Source organism: Brachyhypopomus gauderio, unplaced genomic scaffold, assembly GCF_052324685.1.
Source record: "Brachyhypopomus gauderio isolate BG-103 unplaced genomic scaffold, BGAUD_0.2 sc67, whole genome shotgun sequence".
NCBI classification, from domain to species: Eukaryota; Metazoa; Chordata; class Actinopteri; order Gymnotiformes; family Hypopomidae; genus Brachyhypopomus; species Brachyhypopomus gauderio.
The window spans coordinates 1453192-1473286 of NW_027506888.1; positions in this window are offsets into that span (position 1 = coordinate 1453192).

A 20095-nucleotide genomic window follows, 5' to 3' on the forward strand; every position below is an offset into this window, starting at 1 on the left:
ACGCCCTCGCGCACGGGCAGAGCCAGTGCGATTACGTCATCTTCGCCGCGCAGACCCTCGCCGCTTGTGCGCTGCAGTGACTTCGTGGGCTACCGTTGCATTGTGGGGAATGTAGTGTTTGTGCTTGCAAAACACCATCGGGCGGTTGCGGCCTGTGGGCCGGTTCTAATAGTAATTAAATATCATCCAGGGGGCCATAGATAATCAATTCGCGGGTCGGATCTGGCCTGCGAGCCTTAACTTTGACATATGTGCTCTATAGTTTGGGCAGGAATGATCCCTCTCAAGATTTTGTATGCCCCGCCCCCTGAAACACAGGTGTTGGGACAGAGAATGCACAATGATCCCTCTCACTTTCTTGAAATGATCCCTCAAAGTGCAACAGCTCGGTGGCAGAAATGGACTTTCCGTCTCTTAAAAGACTATGAAAAATCACTTGGGAGTGGATGGGCTGGTGCTAGAAATGTTAAACTTGTTGGAACTACATGTATGAACCCATCGTTGTGAAACAATAAAACACTGAAAACAAAAAAAAAAAAAAACTGTTTATCCCCGCTTTCATGTAGTGTACCGGGATACTGCTTTTCCCAATCTTTTTGCCGTTATTTTCATCGCTCATGCTGCTTTCAGTCTGCTCCTCTTGAATGTATATACGGAAGTAAGGCGGGAGTTTGTCGACGTTACATCAAGATGACATCAGCGTTTGGTCAAATTTGCGGGAAAGTTGCGGTGATTGGCTGAAGTTGCAACACCGCACTGAATTTGCGGGGTTTGCTTGAAGTTGCGTTGAAGTTGCAAATCGCAACATCGCGACTTTCTGGAGGGTCTGTAAAATAAACTCCTCAGAGATGTCCATTTTGATCAGCTGCAAGGGCATTCGTGCAAAAAAAATTGAAAAACAAATAAAGCAGTCTTAGTGCTCTTTATTTATTTGAACATGAATTTTGCCCCCCTTTCCTTCTGGCTTGCAAATTTCTCTATTACATTTGTATTAAAGTCAGTCATCAAAACGGAATTTTCTCTCATTTTGTAAAAGATGCTGCTCCAACCTGTAGCTATTCAACGTGAACCGAGTTAACGAACCGCAGATGACTGACTGACACTAGAGTGGGGGTGTCTAACAAGAGTGGGAGTGTCCGGGATGCAGAGAGCTGCGCCCCGTGGAAAATCTGAAACCGACCAATTAAACTGCAGCCTCACATCACGTGCTTGGCAAAAGTTTACGCATCTACATTGACTCCCATTAGACCGGTGCCCCAACTAGGAAGTGTGCACAATGTAAGCAATTAAATACAATTATGTGTTTACTCTTTTAATAAATTCAAACATGGCTATATTAGACACACAGTGTGACTAAATAATTTCCTCACTATCGCAATTTATAATGAACTCATTTTAATATCGGAACAATATTAAGGGGGCGGCGCCCCAGCGCCCCCTCATTGACCAGCCGCCACTGTATCTAATAGTGAATAACAAAGAATATAAAATTAAACAACAACAGCGAATGATAAACAACTATCGGTGATCATTAGATTTAAATGAATTATATGACTACCCTAAGGCCTGCCTAACTAGCGTAGGACCCAGGGACGGACACGAGGTCTTTAGAGAGAGAATAGAAAGAAGAAAGAGAAAGTTTGGGGAGGTTAATGGTAACAGTATTTACTATTTCGGACTCCGGGAGAAATAGAAGTTGGCAACCTCAAAACAGCATATGAACTGAGCGTCTTACTTCGAAGAAGAGGTGTGGTGACGCGGACCAACCGGTACGCGTTCACGGTTCGTTTCTTGAGGTGGCTAAGGTCTGCGGAGCAGGTCACGTGAGACGGCTCGAATCGCAGAGACTTAGCGGTGACATCACAGTCGCAGCTGGAAGGTGCAGACAAACTTATGCAGATAACTTGACTGAGAAAGAAAATGAGCTTGACTAGACGAAATAAAAGGAAGTTTGACGATGACACGTAAAATAAAAAAAATAAAATAAAATCTAAAAGAATCTTCTGTTGGACTCGGTGAGAGCTTTAGTGGCGGTATTTCGGCCTCGCTCCAGTGGATTTAATTTTATTTTTTATTAGATTTATTCATTTAATTATAAACAAATTAAAACGTATGCACAAAAGAAGAAAGTATACAATTCACAAATAAAATGAAAGGCAGCAGAAAGAAGAAAATTCTGCTGTGTTCGGCGTGAGTCCAACACTCCGTTGGTCGCGATGGTTTGGTGTGTTTCCAACGAGTTCGAGTCTCTGAGTCTCAGCGAGTCTGGCGAAATTCTCCAAATCTAACAGGCTGCCAAGCTCATTATCTTTTCTTGAGCAAGGGTCTTTAAGGGGCGACATTTCTTGGTCATCATGTCATTGACCATTGGGCCTGTATTATTGAATATTCATCACCTATGCCTGGACAGGGGAGAGAGAGAGAGATAAAGGGAGAGAGAGAGGGGGAGCCAGGAGTGCCCGTCTTTCCAGGTCTAGTTAATGACTTAACCAAAGAAGACAGATTAGCACAATTTGAAGACAATGGAAATTCCCTATTCCTAAACAAACTGAAATAAGTATTAATTTGGTTCTATTAGTCTACACATTGAGCCATTCTTACTTTCCACTTTTGGACAATAAATGACACATAGTGCACAGACAGGCATGGATGTGAGGTCACATAAACACACATAAAAATGATTACATTTGATGAGTGACATACAAACTAATACATAGATGTGCATATGCCTAATATAGCACATTACATGTTGATACTTGGTTATATATATAAATCTAAATTAATATTACATCGGAATACAAGTGTATTGATATGTCTAAAATAATGCAGCACAGGAATATGTGAGTACACACGTCTCTATGACTAACACACAGAATTAATGAGCATGCATGTTTAAACAGCAGAACACACAGTAATATATATATGCATGCCTGCATTACCTATAGAGTTTAAGACTACAAGAACAGTTATATCTAACTACTGATACACAAAGTAATACATGAATATGCATCAATGTGGTGTGTTTATACAATAACCGGTATTCTAATAAGATCACTTAATACTGAATACATGAAAGATCATAATAGGGCTGCCACTAACGACTATTTTTCTATCAATTCAACTATCGATTGGTCGACTAGTTTAAACGATTAATTTTCTGCAGAACAACATGTTTAACATGTTGCGTACTGACAGTCTTGCTGTCTACATTCTGATTAAGAACACTTTAGCATAAATTCCAGCACTTTTCAAATCTGAAACACAAAGCAACATTAATTCGTCAGGTAAATGTTCCTTCCCCTGTTTTTGAGGGGGGTTTCTTTATACTACCACATATCGTTCCGGACAACACTGCAAAGATTGTGACGCGGCGAGTTTAAACGCCTCCGCCGTTCGCGCAGGTTCGCACGCTACGGTCACTCGCGAAAGTATAATCCATAATAAATAATCTTTAGATTTTTTATTATTATTTTTGTTGATGCTGGTCCAACGTTGCGCGTATCAGTGATTATGCCTCGGCGTGCCAGCAGTGGCACGCGTGCCATCGGTTGCCGACCCCTGCTGTAGACTTTTGGAAAGCTCCTTTGGCTCCTTTTTTTTTTTGAGTGGCGCTGACCAATGACTGGAGACTCTCTGATGTCACGCGTTGAGGAAAAACATTTCTTTGAACGGACGCATTTTAGAAATTAAAATGGAACATTAATAAACATAAAAACAAAAAAAATGTATATAAAAAAACAAAACCGATGCGTCGACTTAAAATATTGAAGTCGACGTATTTTCAGCGTCAACGTCATCGACTGTATTGACCAATCGCGGCAGTCCTAGATCATAAGTTGTGTCTTTATATCAACCACATGGCACAGTGTTCACATTTAGAGGCACATGGTCCTGTGGTCCTTTGTTCTTAAGGGCTGGAAAGTTGAATACTGGCCTTAAGAATAATTGCCCTTTCCTTGGTTGGAATGTTGTCGAGTTTGGTCTTTTTAGACTCAGTTTGCCGATTTAGTTCCAGTAGGCTACGTCCCAATTTTATGTGCAGTTTGGATTTGGAGTTACAGAGATCTCTGAAATATTTGTATCTTCAGTTCTGAATTTTAACACAGAACTTCTAATGGGTTTAAACTGTGGGCAATCAGATACGGTTGGAATTTAGAGTTTTATGGTCCTTCCTGACTGTGGTCCCAGTGTCCTCCGACGAAGGTTGATTTTGACCAGCATCTCTCTGAGCCCAGGAGGTCAGATAAAGTCATAGTTCTAAGCTAGGGGAGATAAGCACCATTGTGAAAGTGGATCCTTGGGAACCTGTTGCTGGGTAAAGAATCAGTGTTTATCTTTACATGCAATCAAAGAGATGTGAGTCAATTTCTCAGTTCAGTAAGTAAGGAATCCCTTCGGGTGTCATACAAAATACATGCTTTTGGGCTGTCTCCACTACAACCAGTTGACCGCTGGTTATTATATCCTTCATTTGGATCTTACGGGTTTTTGGATTGCGCACTTTTCTATTAAACCATCCTTTTTCCTTACAGTTGCCATGATCGCTTCCATTTTATTTCGCTCACCCTTCCCATCACATTAATACAGGTTAATCATTCAAATTAATGAATCAAAATCTTTATAGTGATAATTACCATCAGAAGCTCAGTTAGGTCTTTTGCCAAATAAGGCAACACTGGCTCGTCTGTCTAGCATTTCTGTAAAAATGGGTTAAAAATTCTTGCAATTGAAAGGAAGAATTGCAGTTTTGGGATGATGAGAGGATCCCCTCGTGCTGCCAAGATGGCATCATATGACGCCGTGCTGGGTTTTTGGACACTCTTATCTTCTGCAGCATCTACATACTTTTGAATGATGGGCCAAATCTCGATTGCTCTCTCTGCCACAGGAACATTCTCCACCCATCTATGGCCACAGAAGGAGAGGGGAAAGCAAGAGGAGCTGGTGAGCTTTGTGAAGTCCTCTCTCTGGGCAGGAACATTGTGGAACAGAAAATGCATCGCTCGCAGATGTTTTTCAAGTTGCCAGGCTATAAAGCCTGCCTTCATGGCATTGTGGAGGGTATGTAGTCAGGGCCGGCGCCAGAACATATACAGTGAGGAGGCGTCAGAAAATTTCGGGGGGGCGTACATAAGTTGTTGAGCAGGGGGGGGGGGGGGGGGTGGCGAACGTAAGTTGTTGACCGGGGGGGTGTAACGATTGTCGAGCGGCCGAGTGGGCACCATGTAGCGATTGTTGTAAAATAAATGGGTCTTATTTTTTACATTGAGGGGGCGGGACACCTCGCCTGAGGGGGCGACGCCCCCATTCGCCCCCCCGTGGCGCCGGCCCTGTATGTAGTCCACAGCTCCCAACCATTATCACTTGAGCACTTCCATGAAGCTCAGCGTGCTTCTTTTGAAGGAGCTTAAAATTTACATTGGGGCCATCCATTCCAACCGAAAGAAGCTGCCTCATGTTCAATTGTGCAACACATTCCTGTGAATCATCACACAGAAGAAAGATTGGATGAATAAACACTTATTGTCGAGGTAAACTGCATATACAGACAAACAGTAATGTATGCTTCAAATTGAACATTTAGACAACATTAGCCTATACTTACAAGAATAATTATCCTTAAGTAAAACATGAGCCAGGTGTTGGGTAACATTTGACAGAAATGCATATGTCAGGACAAGGCTTGGGCGGTATACATTTTTTTCATAGCACGGTGTACTCTTTGACTACCGGTATTTATGTTTACCATGACTTGTCTTATGTTGCAGAATGACATACTTTGAGGTGAGAGTGCAATATCGACATATTGCCATCTCTAACACAGCCTTTTTTGTAACAGGATACAGCTGCGGTCTCCCGAACAGGAGTGCCAGATGTCCTAAAATTTACTCTACATAACCAGTGAGATTATATAAATATAATTCTGGGTGTGATGCCAACGGCTCCCATATTTATACACAAGACAGATAGTTGACACTTAACCGAGATAGCTAGCTTGCTAACGTTAGCATTTCAACCGATTTTGCCTGAGTAACAATAGGAATATGGCTAGTATGCGAGCTAACTCACTAGCAAGTCAGGACTTCAACTTGCATATTGTTTCAAACGAACATGAGATTGAACATCTCTCTGTGCTCTACGGGATGCTTGAATTTCCCTATGGGGATGAATAAAGTACTATCTTATCTGACTTCTTTCTTTCTGGGTTTCAATTAACTTGGAATTTAAAAGCTCCAAAGTCTGCTCAAATAAAGGTTGCAAATGCATTGGGCAGATGGTGTAAATTTCTACAAATTCCCTATTCCTGCAGTAATTCCCCGTTACATTTAGATACTATCCTGTGTGACTCTCACATGAATCAGGTTGCACTTTCTCGGAGACACTGCGGTTTACCCACCAGGTAAATAAAATATACATGTAAAAATGTAAAAATAAAATATATTTTGTCATACCGCTGTACAAGGCATTTTCTCCATATCGCCCAAGCCTAGTCAGGAATGATTATTAAGACAATAAACTTACTTTGATGTGCTGCAGCAGGTCATCAGCTGTTGCATGTCCCAGGAATTCTAAGCCAAAATACCTTGACCTGACACAGCCATCCTCCAAAAAACGAATATGTATGTCCATCTGTTTTTTTTTTTTTTTTTGAGGATTGGTTGAAGCTCTCATCAAACATTAGAACGAATGGCCCAGCTTTGTTTATGGTCTTCACCAGTTGCTTCTTGAAACATGGTGCAATACCATATTTATAAAGTAAGCAGTTTTATCCTTGCCTAACGCGAAGGATTTCGCTGGATACATCTGGAAACGTATTGTGTGATATCCTACGGTGGCGTGTAGCAACAATCACACTGGAGATGGTTTTTCTGGTCTTCAAGCTTTTTATTCGCCAATACTTCACAACTGTTGACATATGCTTGACCGCGCTAAAAACTCCCTCTTGTTCTGTCTGCATCTCCGATAAGCGTATCGCTAGACTGAGAAAGTAGCTCCCTCTAGAGGCAATTATTATAATTATTCTAAATAGTCATTCAGTCTACCACATCCCTCCCCTCTAGATTTAACAACCTTAAATTACTCTTTTAACACCATCTACACTAGACATCCTGGAACTCCCCATTAACCCCTTAATATGACAGTTTAATTAATTTTTTTTTATATATATATAACTTCTGCCAACTTATGTGCCATACATTTTTTTTCACATCTATATGTATAACACACCTAACATCTCTAACTGTTAGATTTAGGTTGACTACCGCATCCCAGTGAGGTTCCAGGACGCATTCTTGTCCTGTGGCTGGGGAACTCACTACTAAGTATAATCCTTCAAGTAATCTGGAGCTTTTCTGGTTCGCTGAGATCTTCTCACAGCTGGTGAGTCAACTGTTGGCGAAGACTCAGGCTGCTCCCCAGTTGCTTCTGTTGCGGCGCTGTCCATAGAATCTGTGGAGACGGCTATCCCAGGAACTACCTGGAATGGTGGTTCAGCTACGTCCTCCTCAGGCGAGGAGTCAGGCAACACCTCTGGTGTCTTCCCATCCATGGACCAGCATAATCGAAATGGATTCTCCTCCATGGTTTATCAGGAACTTCCCAGGGATGTAATGGGGCCACTGGAGGACTGTTCCTATTTTCCTGGGATGTCGCACACGCCTTCACAAGCGCCTCCACCTCTGCATGGAGAAACTTTGGCCACCACATGTAACTTCTCGACAACCCTTTCATTCGGGTGATGCCGGGGTGTGCCTGGTGTAGTTGTTTCAGTAAGGCATTGCGTCCCGGTGGTGGAACAACACATCCTCCCTACAGAATACAACCTTCATGGGTACTGAGCTCATCCTGGCGTCGGGCATATGGAATGAACTCAGGACTGTTCACCTTTGGCCAGCCTCGCAAGATGTATTCACGTACTCTTGCTAGCAAAGGGACTTTGTCCGTCCATTTCTTAATTTGCTGTGCGTTCACCAGTGACACGCCAACATCCTCAAACAGCAGCACTCTCTCCTCCCCCTCAGGCGTGCTCTCTCTTTCCCCATCCAAGGGTAGCCTACTCAACGCGTCTGCATTCGTATGGTCCCAGCCAGCTTTGTAGATGATGGTGTACTCATAAGCTGCTAATGTGACTGCCCATCTCTGAATTCTAGGAGATGTCATCTGAGGTATGGCTCTCATTTCACTGAACAGTGAAATCAGTGGCTTGTGATCAGTCACTATTGTGAACTGTCGCCCATACAGGTATTTATGGAACTTTTTTACTCCGAAAACTACTGCAAGGCCTTCCTTGTCCAACTGGGAGTAGTTCTTCTCAGCCGCACCGAGAGTCCTTGAGACGAATCCTATAGGTCTCTCTGAGCCATCCGCCATACGATGGGAGAGCACGGCTCTCACACCATAGGGTGATGCGTCACATGCTAAGATGAGTGGTTTGTTTGAGTCGTAGTGTACTAACACACTACAGGACTGAAGTAGCACTTTGGACTCTTCAAATGCTTTCTGCTGCTTGACCCCCCATGACCATTTCTCTTTTTTCTTTAGCAGGGTATGCAGTGGTGCTAGCAGTGTGGAGAGCTTCGGAAGAAACCTATGGTAGTAGTTCAACAAGCCCAAGTAAGCTTTTAACTCGCTAACATTTTGTGGTTCAGGTGCTTCTGCTATGGCTTCCACTTTCTCTGTCAGAGGGTGTAGACCACTGGCATTGATCTTGTGGCCTAGGAACTTCACCTCTTTTCCCATGAACTCACACTTGCTTCTTTTCAACCTCAGGCCACTTTTCTCCAACCGTTGAAGTACTTCCTCCAGTGTTTTCAGGTGTACCTGTTCATTCGGTCCTGTACAATGTATGTCATCCAAATAAATGGCAACATCCGGAATTCCACCCAAGATGCCCTCCATTGTTCTCTGGAATATAGCAGGACTGGAAGCTACTCCAAATGGTAAGCGTGTATAGGTAAACAAGCCTTTGTGTGTATTGATGGTTACATACTTCCTGGATTCTTCTTCTAAGACTACCTGTTGGTATGCATGACTCAAGTCTAATTTCGTGAAATGCTGCCCCCCGTTTAGCTGTGCGAAAAGGTCCTCCACTTTGGGAATTGGATACTGATCAACCCGCGATGCTCTATTGACAGTGAGTTTGTAATCTCCACATATTCTAATGGAGCCATACGGTTTTCGCACTGGAACTATGGGCGCCGCCCACTCTGCAACCTGCACTGGCTCGATTATCTTGTCATCCAGGAGCCTCTGTAGCTCGCTTTCAACCAGTGGCTTGACCGCATAGGGTACCAGTCGGGGTTTACAGAATCGTGGTTGGGCCTCCCGGTCCACATTAATCTTCGCCGTGACACCCTTGAGCTGTCCTAACCCTTCTTTGAACACCTCAGCGTGTCTTTCAAGGATCCCCTCCAGCTGCAACTTGGGCTGCGATTTCACCTTGTTCACTAACTGATCCATCATGGCCAGCTCTTTTAGCCAACTTCGCCCTAGAAGGTTTGGTCCTCCACCTCCAACTACTACTACAGGTAAGTTATTTTCTTTATTTTCATGCTGCACCTTCACTTGTGCCATTCCCAACACTCCTAACTTCTCTCCTGTGTAGGTTTTTAATTTTAGTGAGCAGGGCTTTAATTCTGCGGTGTCTGTTTTCTTCCACAGTTGTGTGTATTGCTGTTTGCTTAATATGGTTACTCCACAACCAGTATCAACTTCGAATGTTACTTTCATTCCATTGACATCCAAGATGCGTGTGATGGGCACTACCTTGGTCAGTTCTTCTGACATGCTGTAAATTGTATGAAAACTCATGTTCTCTGTATCACTTCCTCCCTCCCCTCTAAGTTGATTCGCTCGCTGTTCCTTTCCTGGGCCTCTGCTTTCACCTTTCTGCCCTTTGAACCTTGCCTTCTGCACATGTGAATTTCCCGCCTTCGATCTACAAGCTTTCTTAATGTGCCCTCGCTTGCCACAGTTATGACACAGCTCAGTAGCAAACTTGCAGTCAGCGGCCATGTGCTGGCCTTTGCAGCGATAACAACTGGGGAACTTGCGCTGAGTTTTGTCAGCAGATACTTTGTGGACACCTACTCGAGTTCTTCAGTCCCACCAGGATTTCGCGGGCCTTTTTTGTGATTGTTGCGGGCTAAAATGTTTGATGTTGCGGGTGTTTTTCAAAAAAATTGCGATGGAAGTTGCGGTGTGTTTTTGCTTTTTTGTGAGTACATTACAATAGGGAGTAAATGTTGTATGGTTTCCTCTATTTAGTAGTCCATTTTAATTATCTATTTACCTATTTATTCAGGGTTGCCAACTTTTCAAGATCGCTTGAAGTGAGATTTGAACCTGGAGGGGGTGGCGAACATTAATTGTTGACGGGGAGGCGGGGTTAGCGAACGTAAGTTGTTAGCGGGCGGCCTGTAAAATGGACACAAATTAAGTATTATATCGAGATCGATCGCCAGTGGTTGGCGCCAGAGCGAACTAGTAACTCATAGATATGGGTCAGAGATAAATAAACTTTATCTCTGACTTTAAACTTTATCTCAGTTTAAAGTTTAAACTTATAAACTTTATCTCAGACCCTCGCCACTTGCGTGCGCTGCAGTGACTTCGCGGGCTACCGTTGCATTGTGGGGAATGTAGTGTTTGTGCGTGCAAAACACCATCGGGCGGCTGTGGCCTGCGGGCCGGTTCTAATAGTAATTAAATATCATCCAGGGGGCCATAGATAATCAATTCGCGGGTCGGATCTGGACAGTTTATCCCCGCTTTCATGTAGTGTACTGGGATACTGCTTTTCCCGATCTTTTTGCCGTTATTTTCGTCGCTCATGCTGCTTTCAGTCTGCTCCTCTTGAACGTATATACGGAAGTAAGGCGGGAGTTTGTCAACGTCACATCAATACGACATCAGTGATTGGTCAAATTTGCGGGAAAGTTGCGGTGATTGGCTGAAGTTGCAACACCGCCCTGAATTTGCGGGGTTTGCTTGAAGTTGCAAATCGCAACATCGCGACTTTCTGGAGGGTCTGGTTCTTGGTACGCGTGCATGCAGTGTCGTGTCCTCGGCTAGCTTCCCTTGCATCTCTTTCACATCCTTCGACGCTGATTCGATAGCTTGGCATACTTCCAAAGCCTTTTCAAACGTTAGCTTCGTTTCAGATAAAAGTCGCCGTTGCATCCGGTCATCATTCACTCCACACACCAATCTGTCCCTTAACATTTCGGGCAATGCGTCTTTGTAGTCACAATGCAGTGCTAGTTTCCTCAATACAGCCACATACTCAGCTATTGACTCACTGCTCTTCCGTATGCGTGAATTAAATTTAAATCGTTGCATTATTTCACTTAGCGTGGGGTTGAAGTGCTTCTTAAGCTCCGCAGTGAGCTGGTCATACGTCTTTTCTTTTGGCAATGCCGGACTGACTAAATTCCTCAGCAAGCTATAAGTAGTAGCACCAACTCCACTTAAAAGTACAGCCTTTCGTTTTTCTGGCTCATCAATATCATTAGCTTCGAAGAAAAAGTCCAACATTTCACTATAATCCTCCCCAGCCCCGTCGACAGGGGGGGGGACAACCGGGTCTGTTGTCCCGGGCCCCAGGGCCAGGGGGGCCCATCAAAGAGCCCAGCAATTAATTTTTTATTTAAAGTCTATAATTTTAAATAATCTTGAAATCTTTCATTAATATAAAATGTTGTACTCAAAATAAGCTCAAATGGCTAAAATATATGTTTTTTACCCATCTGCATATTTTCCATTAAGTGCATACACCCCCGCCTCCCACTGAAAAATGGTTTGAGCCAGCATCGACCGTAGCTGGCTGGTACCCGCCCAACAGCGGGAAATACAGTGGTGGATAGTTAAAGTATATACAGTATATAAAGTGCTGGAATTTAGGCTAAAGTACTACTTCGTTTCACAACAAATGTAATTCCAGGACGAAAAATGAGAGAACGTGAAGACGTTAAGATTGGGCGTTTTGAAAATAAACAACCATTAAATAATGTAAATAAAAAGCAAATTATTTCGAGTATATGTATAAATATTTAACTTAATTAAGTTTAGCGTTCAGGGAAATATTGAAATGGACCTTTAACACTAGAGCTCCTGAGAATTCAGCAGAAACACAAATGCTTCTATCAAATGCTTCTAACACAAATATAGATAGATAGATAGATAGATAGATAGATAGATAGATAGATAGATAGATAGATAGATAGAGAGGTAGTATAAGAAATGTACAAAGAGCAAGATTCAAGCCTGCTGTTTAGATCACAAACAAGCAAAAACACAAATGCTTCTAACACATAGTGAGTGAGTGAGTGAGTGAACAGTTTTTTTCCCAAAAGCTGTCACACTCCTGAACTCTGCCTCCTGAATTCAAACAATAACACGGGTCTGAACCCCAACACATACATTAAACACCACCGAACACTTTAAAACGTCACTACCAGTTCCCTGTTGTATATAATATACATACATACATACATACATATATATATATACACATATATATACATATACATATATATTTATTTATTTATATACACATACATATGTCCACCATAGTATATTGACTGTATAACATATTTTTTAATACTCTGTATATTACTGTAATAACCTATACTACCTCAATAATCTGTATATTACATTTATCTGTAAATTATCTGAGTAGTACATTCAAAATCTTCATAAAACCTCATATTACACTTGTAACTGTATATTTTTCTCTAGATAACATGCATAATCTGTATTAACCCATATCCTGTATATATATCCATTTCTATTTCTATATTTTACATATTTATATTCTTAATAAGCACTTCTGGATGGATGCAAACTGCATTTCGTTGCTTTGTACCTGTGACATATGCAAGATAAGAAATTAGTCACCTGAACATAAACTCGACAGAAAGGGAGCATAGATTTATGGGCGTGGAAACAAATGACAAGCCTGTGGGTCTGCGCATATACAAATCCACAAACTGTCCCAGAACAACGGGACATTGGGGCAGTCATGGCCTGGTGGTTAGGGAACTGGTCTTGTGACCAGGGGGTCGTGGGTTCGATTCCCAGACCTGGGGCCATGACTGAGGTGCCCCTGAGCAAGGCCCTTAACCCTCAATTGCTCACTTGTATAAAAATGAGATAAAAATGTAAATTGCTCTGGATAAGGGTGTCTGCCAAATGCCATAAATGTAAATGCTGCTGTCTGGCATCTGAGCACCTGTTGACGATGCTATTGTTTGGAAAACTGCTGGCAGTAGTCCGGGTAGGGAGAGCAGTTAATGGCAAAGCAGTGGCAGTTGATGTTGGCGATGTACCGCAAAACATTGAAATTGGAAGCTGCTCCCCACACCTGTGCATCCTCCTTTGGTGGTTAGCGGACTCCATATGCAATTTTACCGCATTCAACCCCATACAGAGTATTTTGATGGTCTTCTTTCAAACGTGGCAAAAAGCCTCTCAGTTGTTCCTAACCACTGGCCTAAGCCAGTCTTTAAATCTTGAGTCGTCAAGCCAGACGTCGGAAAAATTGCACTTTCCCATAGTGTTTCGCTAACAGATTTGGCAGCAAACCAGCCGGGTATTTAGGTGACTGGCAAGATAACAAGATAGTATGTCATTATTACGAGAAAACTGTCGATTTAACTACATACTATGTCGTAATAATGACATGCTGAAAAAAAATTATAAATAAATTTTTTTTAATCCATAAAATCATCAGGGAAAATTCTCACCATGGTCATTATATCCTAGAGCTGCTACCATCAGGTAGAAGGTACAGAACAATTAAAACAAGGACAAATCGGCTCAGAAACAGCTTTTACCTTACTGCTATTCGGACACTAAATAACTTGTAATTGTTGATCATTCCCATTTGCTTCTTGTTGTTACAAGTTGGTCTTGTAGAGACCTTTGCTTCTAAAGCTATTTGTTAAATACTTTCTTGTAAATTACTGTAATTTATAATTTATATTTTATTTAAAAATATTTTAAACACTTTACACCACAAGTAAGCCTTAATTTCGTTATACCTGGTATAATGACAAAGATATTCTGATTCCGAAGAATTTTTTTTTTAACATTCCTGGCAGAAATATGCTTCCGTTGTTTAGTACACAACAAAGGACAGAAAAACAGAAAAAACAAGAATACAAAATGTCAAAATGAAGCCAAAATGGAGAAGCCATGTGTGAAAAACAAAGTACAACCAATGAAATTTATGTATGACATTCCCTGAACACAAAGACACTGTCTTTGGTAATAGTGTCTTCAAAGTTGTTGCACCTTCACTCTGGTAAAAATTACAAAATTGCAATAATTTTAAATTAATTACTTACCAACAATGATTATTTGAGTACTAAATTCACATCCTGTTACTGAGCACTGCCAATGATCATTTTGAGATTATATTAAATTACCAACTGTCTTTTTCTGATTTATGTTGACTGGTTGTACATTGTATATTTTAACATGGAACTATTAAACTACTGTCCTGGCCAGGACTCACTTGAAAAAGTGCTTCTGAATCTCATGGGAGTATTCCTAGTCATAAAGGTTAAATAAAAAAATGTTGGCAATATGTTCATCTGCAATGAATAAGCTCATAGACGAAGGGCATCATTCTGTATGAGAAAGTGCCTGCTGGTGTCTGCTGGTACGGTTTTTTTGACTCCAACTTCATATTGAACCATTTCTACCTGACCGCCTGGTGTTCTGCACTACAAAAAATAAGGAGTGAGGTTTACTTAAAAAAACCTAGTACACGTTTTACACACAGAAATACTAAGTAAATTTAACATAGCAATTTTTAAGTAAAATTTACTTGCATCTCCTTACAGTTTTTATTAGTAATACCAAAGTAATATTTACCACTGAAAGAAAGTAAATTTAACAAAGCATATATTCAAGTAATATTTACTCATAATTGTCAGTGTATTTAACTACAAATGTTTCAGTAAATGTTACTTTGCAACACGTTATGTACATGAATTATACAAGTAGATTTTACTACAACAATGTAGCACCACATTCTCTATTGGCTTTTTTATTATTTACATAATAGGACTGATTTTTGAAGTTCTTTAATAATGCTTAACTGCCATATATTTTTATTACAGTATTAATTTCTGATATAAAACCAGCAATAAAATGTTACATTACTGTTTTAGCAAAGCATTGTGCAACATTTTGTAAAAAAGCAAGAAAAATTGCTTCTTTTATTGCAACAACACCAGCTCAAACAAGCAGTGCATCAACATCGCATGAGAGAAACTTTTCACTCTTACAAACACCTATATAAGGCACAACCTCACTCACCTCTAAATTCTAGCTACTAGACACGGTAACGGTGCCTTAGATAAACTCAAGTGGCATTCTGGGTAAGTGAATGCCCCGCCCCCTACTAAACAACAATAACTTCAGCAGCTAAACTACATAACTAAGACGTTAACACGGCGAAGCCTTTCCAAAAACACACTTGAATCTAAAGTACATTCAAATTATTATATGTACACTGTTAATACTTTAATGGCGACCATCTGTATTTCTGAATGTAAATTCCTAATCCCAGTTAGCATAAATTACTTTGCTAATTACTTCTGCCAGGCAGGAAAATAACCCAAACTGGAAATAAACTAACATTGCCTCAGTTAAGCTAATCGGTTGGTTCATTAACATGGCAGGCTCATCTCACATTTTAACATAACGTTTACCAGGGTACCCGTGGGTCCTTAAAAAGTCTTAAAATATCTTAAATGTAGTTTTACATATTCAAGGTCTAAAAATGTCTTAAAATGTCTGGAATTTTAGGAGGGGAGGCATTAAATAAGTGTGTTGCTCAGTTTTTCTGTTTTATTTTACCGATGTATATCCCACAAAAATGATAATTTCCGCCACGGCCGTATACTCCGCATGGTAGATGGCAGTAGTATGTCACCTAACAGGTGGAAACAGCAGACAATGCTTTAGCTGCCTAACAAGCTGCTTTTCTTATTTGAGGGCTGCGGCGGGAACAATAATACAAGGCTCCGACGCAGACATGGGTAAATGTCCATACAGTGAAGTGGCTGGAGGATGAAAAATATTGTGGCTAGCTGAAACCTTCCAATGATTTGTATGAGGCGTGTTGTGAACTTGCCGAAAAACATTCAAACTTGGTACAATGGCCTGTAAAGCGCTGGATTCTCATATGAAATCTGAAAAACACAAGCGATATGATAACACTCGTAATAGTAATATGCATATCGAGCCATTTGCTGCTAACTGCAGTTTAACTGTAAGTGCCAAAAATGATTTGTCTACTGTGTAGGGCGACCAAACGTTTGTATTTCCCGGGACGTATTTCACGTCCTGTCCCGGGTTTTTTTTAAGTGAGGAAATGTCCTGATTTTTTGAATTACCTTCATTGGACCATTACAATGTAAATGTACAGGCATTAGGGCACTGCGCACGGCGCTGCATGTGCCGTAATTCCTGAGCCGCGTCAAGCTTGGTTTATACATGACGCGTCGCGAATGGCGCGAGGTTCCGCATGCGAGGTCATCACCCCTCCCCCCGTCAGAAATTTACACTCGCCACCCCCTCCAGGTTCAAATCTCACTCCAAACGATCTTCAAAAGTTCGCATCCCTGGTATTATTTTTTCTTGTGAGAGGTATTAAAAAGGTCTTAAAAGTCATGGAATTTGAGATTTAAAAATGTGCAGATACCCTGGTTTACTTAAAAAGTGAAACATGCATGTTAATCATGTAGGTTAAATCTCCGCTGTGCTCTGCTGAAAAACTTTGACTTGCTGATGTCACTGCGCATGAATGGATCCTGCAAGTGACCTTTTACTTGCTGTTTTCAGTTTAGCTTCTCACAAAAAGAAAAAATTAGAAAAACGTAAATTTTACTTTGCTATTTAGACTATAATTTACAAATGTATTTGAAGACAAACGATTACAAAGAAACACCAAGTATTGCATATAATTTTATGTGAAATTCTTAAGCAACTAGCCTGTACTAGATTATTCTTTTAGATAGTACTTAAATAAACTGAATTATATTTACAAAGTCAAAAAATCATTTTTTACAGTGTGGTAACTGAAGAAACTGCATTTATTTGCTGCTTATTTTGGAACTGAAACACCACTGTGGACAGTCGAAAATAAAATATTTGAACACATCATTCAATAAAACAAAATTTTTCTTGTGCAAAAATCAATTATCGCTTATTTTATTGTTATTATTATTATTTTTTAGTGTTGTTGCTGTTTTCTCTGTCCAACACTGTAAGCCCGGATAAGTTGAGTTTACTTAAAAATATGAGTAAACCGGTTGCCTTAAAAATTTAAGTAATGTACAATGAAAATGTAAGTCAGTATTACTTAAAACAAAGTTGTTTTGCCTAAAGGGGTAAGTTGAGTTTACTAAAAAATCTAAGTAATGTGCAATGAAAATGTAAGTCAGTATTACTTAAAATATAAAGTTGGTTTGCATCAAGGGTGTGATTGAACTTTTCTGTACTTGTTATCCTAATCTCTTTACCCATAAATTTTACTTACATTTACAGCATTTGGCAGACGCCCTTATCCAGAGCGACTTACATTTTTATACAAGTGAGCAATTGAGGGTTAAGGGCCTTGCTCAGGGGCACCTCAGTCATGGTCTCAGGTCTGGGAATCGCACCCACGACCCTCTGGTCACAAGACCAGTTCCCTAACCACCAGGCCATGACTGACTACTTAGTTAGAGAACATGCTCATGAATTGTAGGCCATAATCATACCTGTCAAGTGTCCCGTTTTGGCCAGGACAGTCCCGTATTTTACTGCTCTGTCCCGGCATCGTCCCGTATTTTCAGTTTTCAATTTTTATTTTTTTAAAGCATTCATGTGCCCCTCTAAACAGAATTCTGTCACTAGCCTCGCGAGAACAGCCACCCAGACTACTGCAGGTGGCAGTTCTCGCAAGGCTAGTGACAGAATACTGTTTGGAGCGGCACGTGAATGCTTTAAAAAAAATAAATAAATTTTTAACTCGCGGGTTACAACAAATCAGAAATGGATTTAACGAGAGAAGGCACTCCTGCCAAAAAAGCTAAGCGTACGTGTAAGTACCTTGACGAATGGGACAGGGAATTTACTTTCCTAAAGTGGAGCATGAAGGGGCACAGCTACTCATCCTGTAAGATATGTAGCTGTGATTTTAGTGTCTCATGGGGGAAGGAACGATGTCCATCAGCACGAACAATCTGCCAAGCACAAATGCGGGCACAGAAATATGCCCAGGAGATGTCCCCATTTGTAGCTACAAATACCACTAGAAAATTTTTTTATTCATTTGTAGTTCAAAACATATTTGGGGTGTTTTTTCTTCACTTTTTGCCACTCCAAATATGTTTTCGTTTCTCCTACAGCCTCGATTGCAGCTATATGCAAATAACTGATTATGCAAATTAGGCAATGACGTCATATACGGGAAATGTCCCGTATTTTTAAATACAAAACTTGACAGGTATGGCCATAATGTGGACACCACACTGTAAACCCGGATTTTATATCTACTCAACTCTTTAATTTCAATGTACATAAATATTTAAGTTTTATTGCATTACTATCAAATCTAAGTATATTGTACTCATATTTGCACACACTGAACTTTATTAACAATTTTATGTTTAATGAACTGAAAATTAAACGTTTTCAACTCATCAACTTAAATACTTTATTGTTGAACACTTTTCCGCAAAGACGTTGTTAAACTCCGCCCACTCATTTCACCTCGGATGGAGAAATTTGGCGCCATTTTCCTCTTGGAGAAAGATGAACACGGTGAGTGTTATTTATTCAGTCTTATTGAAAAAGGTTTAATTTGATTATGTGAAATGCATTATGTACAATAAAACATCATCGGAGGTTATATACGTATAAAACCTTGATGCCAGGGACCGAATAACAAACGTGTTGAGGTGATTAGCACCGTTAATGTTAGCATACCTAACCTAGCTAAGTTAGCAAACTGGTAGCGATAGCTAGCTAGCTAGCTCTCCATAACGTAAGTTGTTGAGCGGGGATGGCAAACGTAACACTCGTGACGGAGTGTTTTTTTAATAGCCCTGAAATAAATGCTCTGGTTTAAAATTAATTCTCCCGTCAAAATTAATAAATGTTTTTTTTTTTGGTCTGTATCCAGTTAATCAGGAATGAGATTGGGTCCAGACAGGACTGCGTTCGGGTCCGGATCCGAACCGCGGTCCGCCAGTTGAGTACCCCTGAACTAGGGTCTAGTTTTGAGGTCTTTCCGTTTTAAACGGTGCAGTATTTATTGGCGCCAGAATGGAACAGCACCGCAGTTTATTGTGGAACAGGGAAAAACAAAATTGGTGAACGTCAATTTCTGAAAAAAAAAATGTTACCAGCATTTAAAAGATAGTAATGTGATTTTGATAGCCTAAACCACTGTATTAAGGTGTATGTAGTATTATTGTATTATACGCAAGGTTGTGTGTGTTTATTTTAGGTGCAGGTGTTTCTCCCCGGAGATGGAGCAGTATTTCTGGACCTTTAGGGATCTCTTGGGTAGAAGCACCCTGAAGTTATGGGGTGAGCGGGTCTTGAAGAGCCCTCATGAGAGGTGAGGGCTCCCCTTATGTTTGGGGACTAGTTGTGTTAACTAGTATGTACAAGTTCACTTCTGGTTATTGTATCCATACTTGGATTATGTCACGGGTTTTGTGGTGGTGCACTTTATTCATTAAATCCTTCATTTTCAATGAGACTGGTGTGATTGTGTTCTTCTTTTACTTGAGCACCATTGCTCTTAACCAGGGCGCTCAAGTCTCACGCATTTGACCGTCTTCACACGCTCACACGCCACACTTCCGATTTCACATGGCGAGAAAAAAAAATCTAGTTTATTTACCTCCGATCCATATCTATGTCGCCCTCCACTGGCGATCGATCGCGATATACAAACCCCCACCCCGCTCAACAACTCACGTTCGCCACCCCCACCCCGCTCAACAACTCACGTTCGCCACACCCCCCCGCTCAACAATTAACGTTCGCCACCCCGTCAACAACTCTCACACTCTGACATGAATCC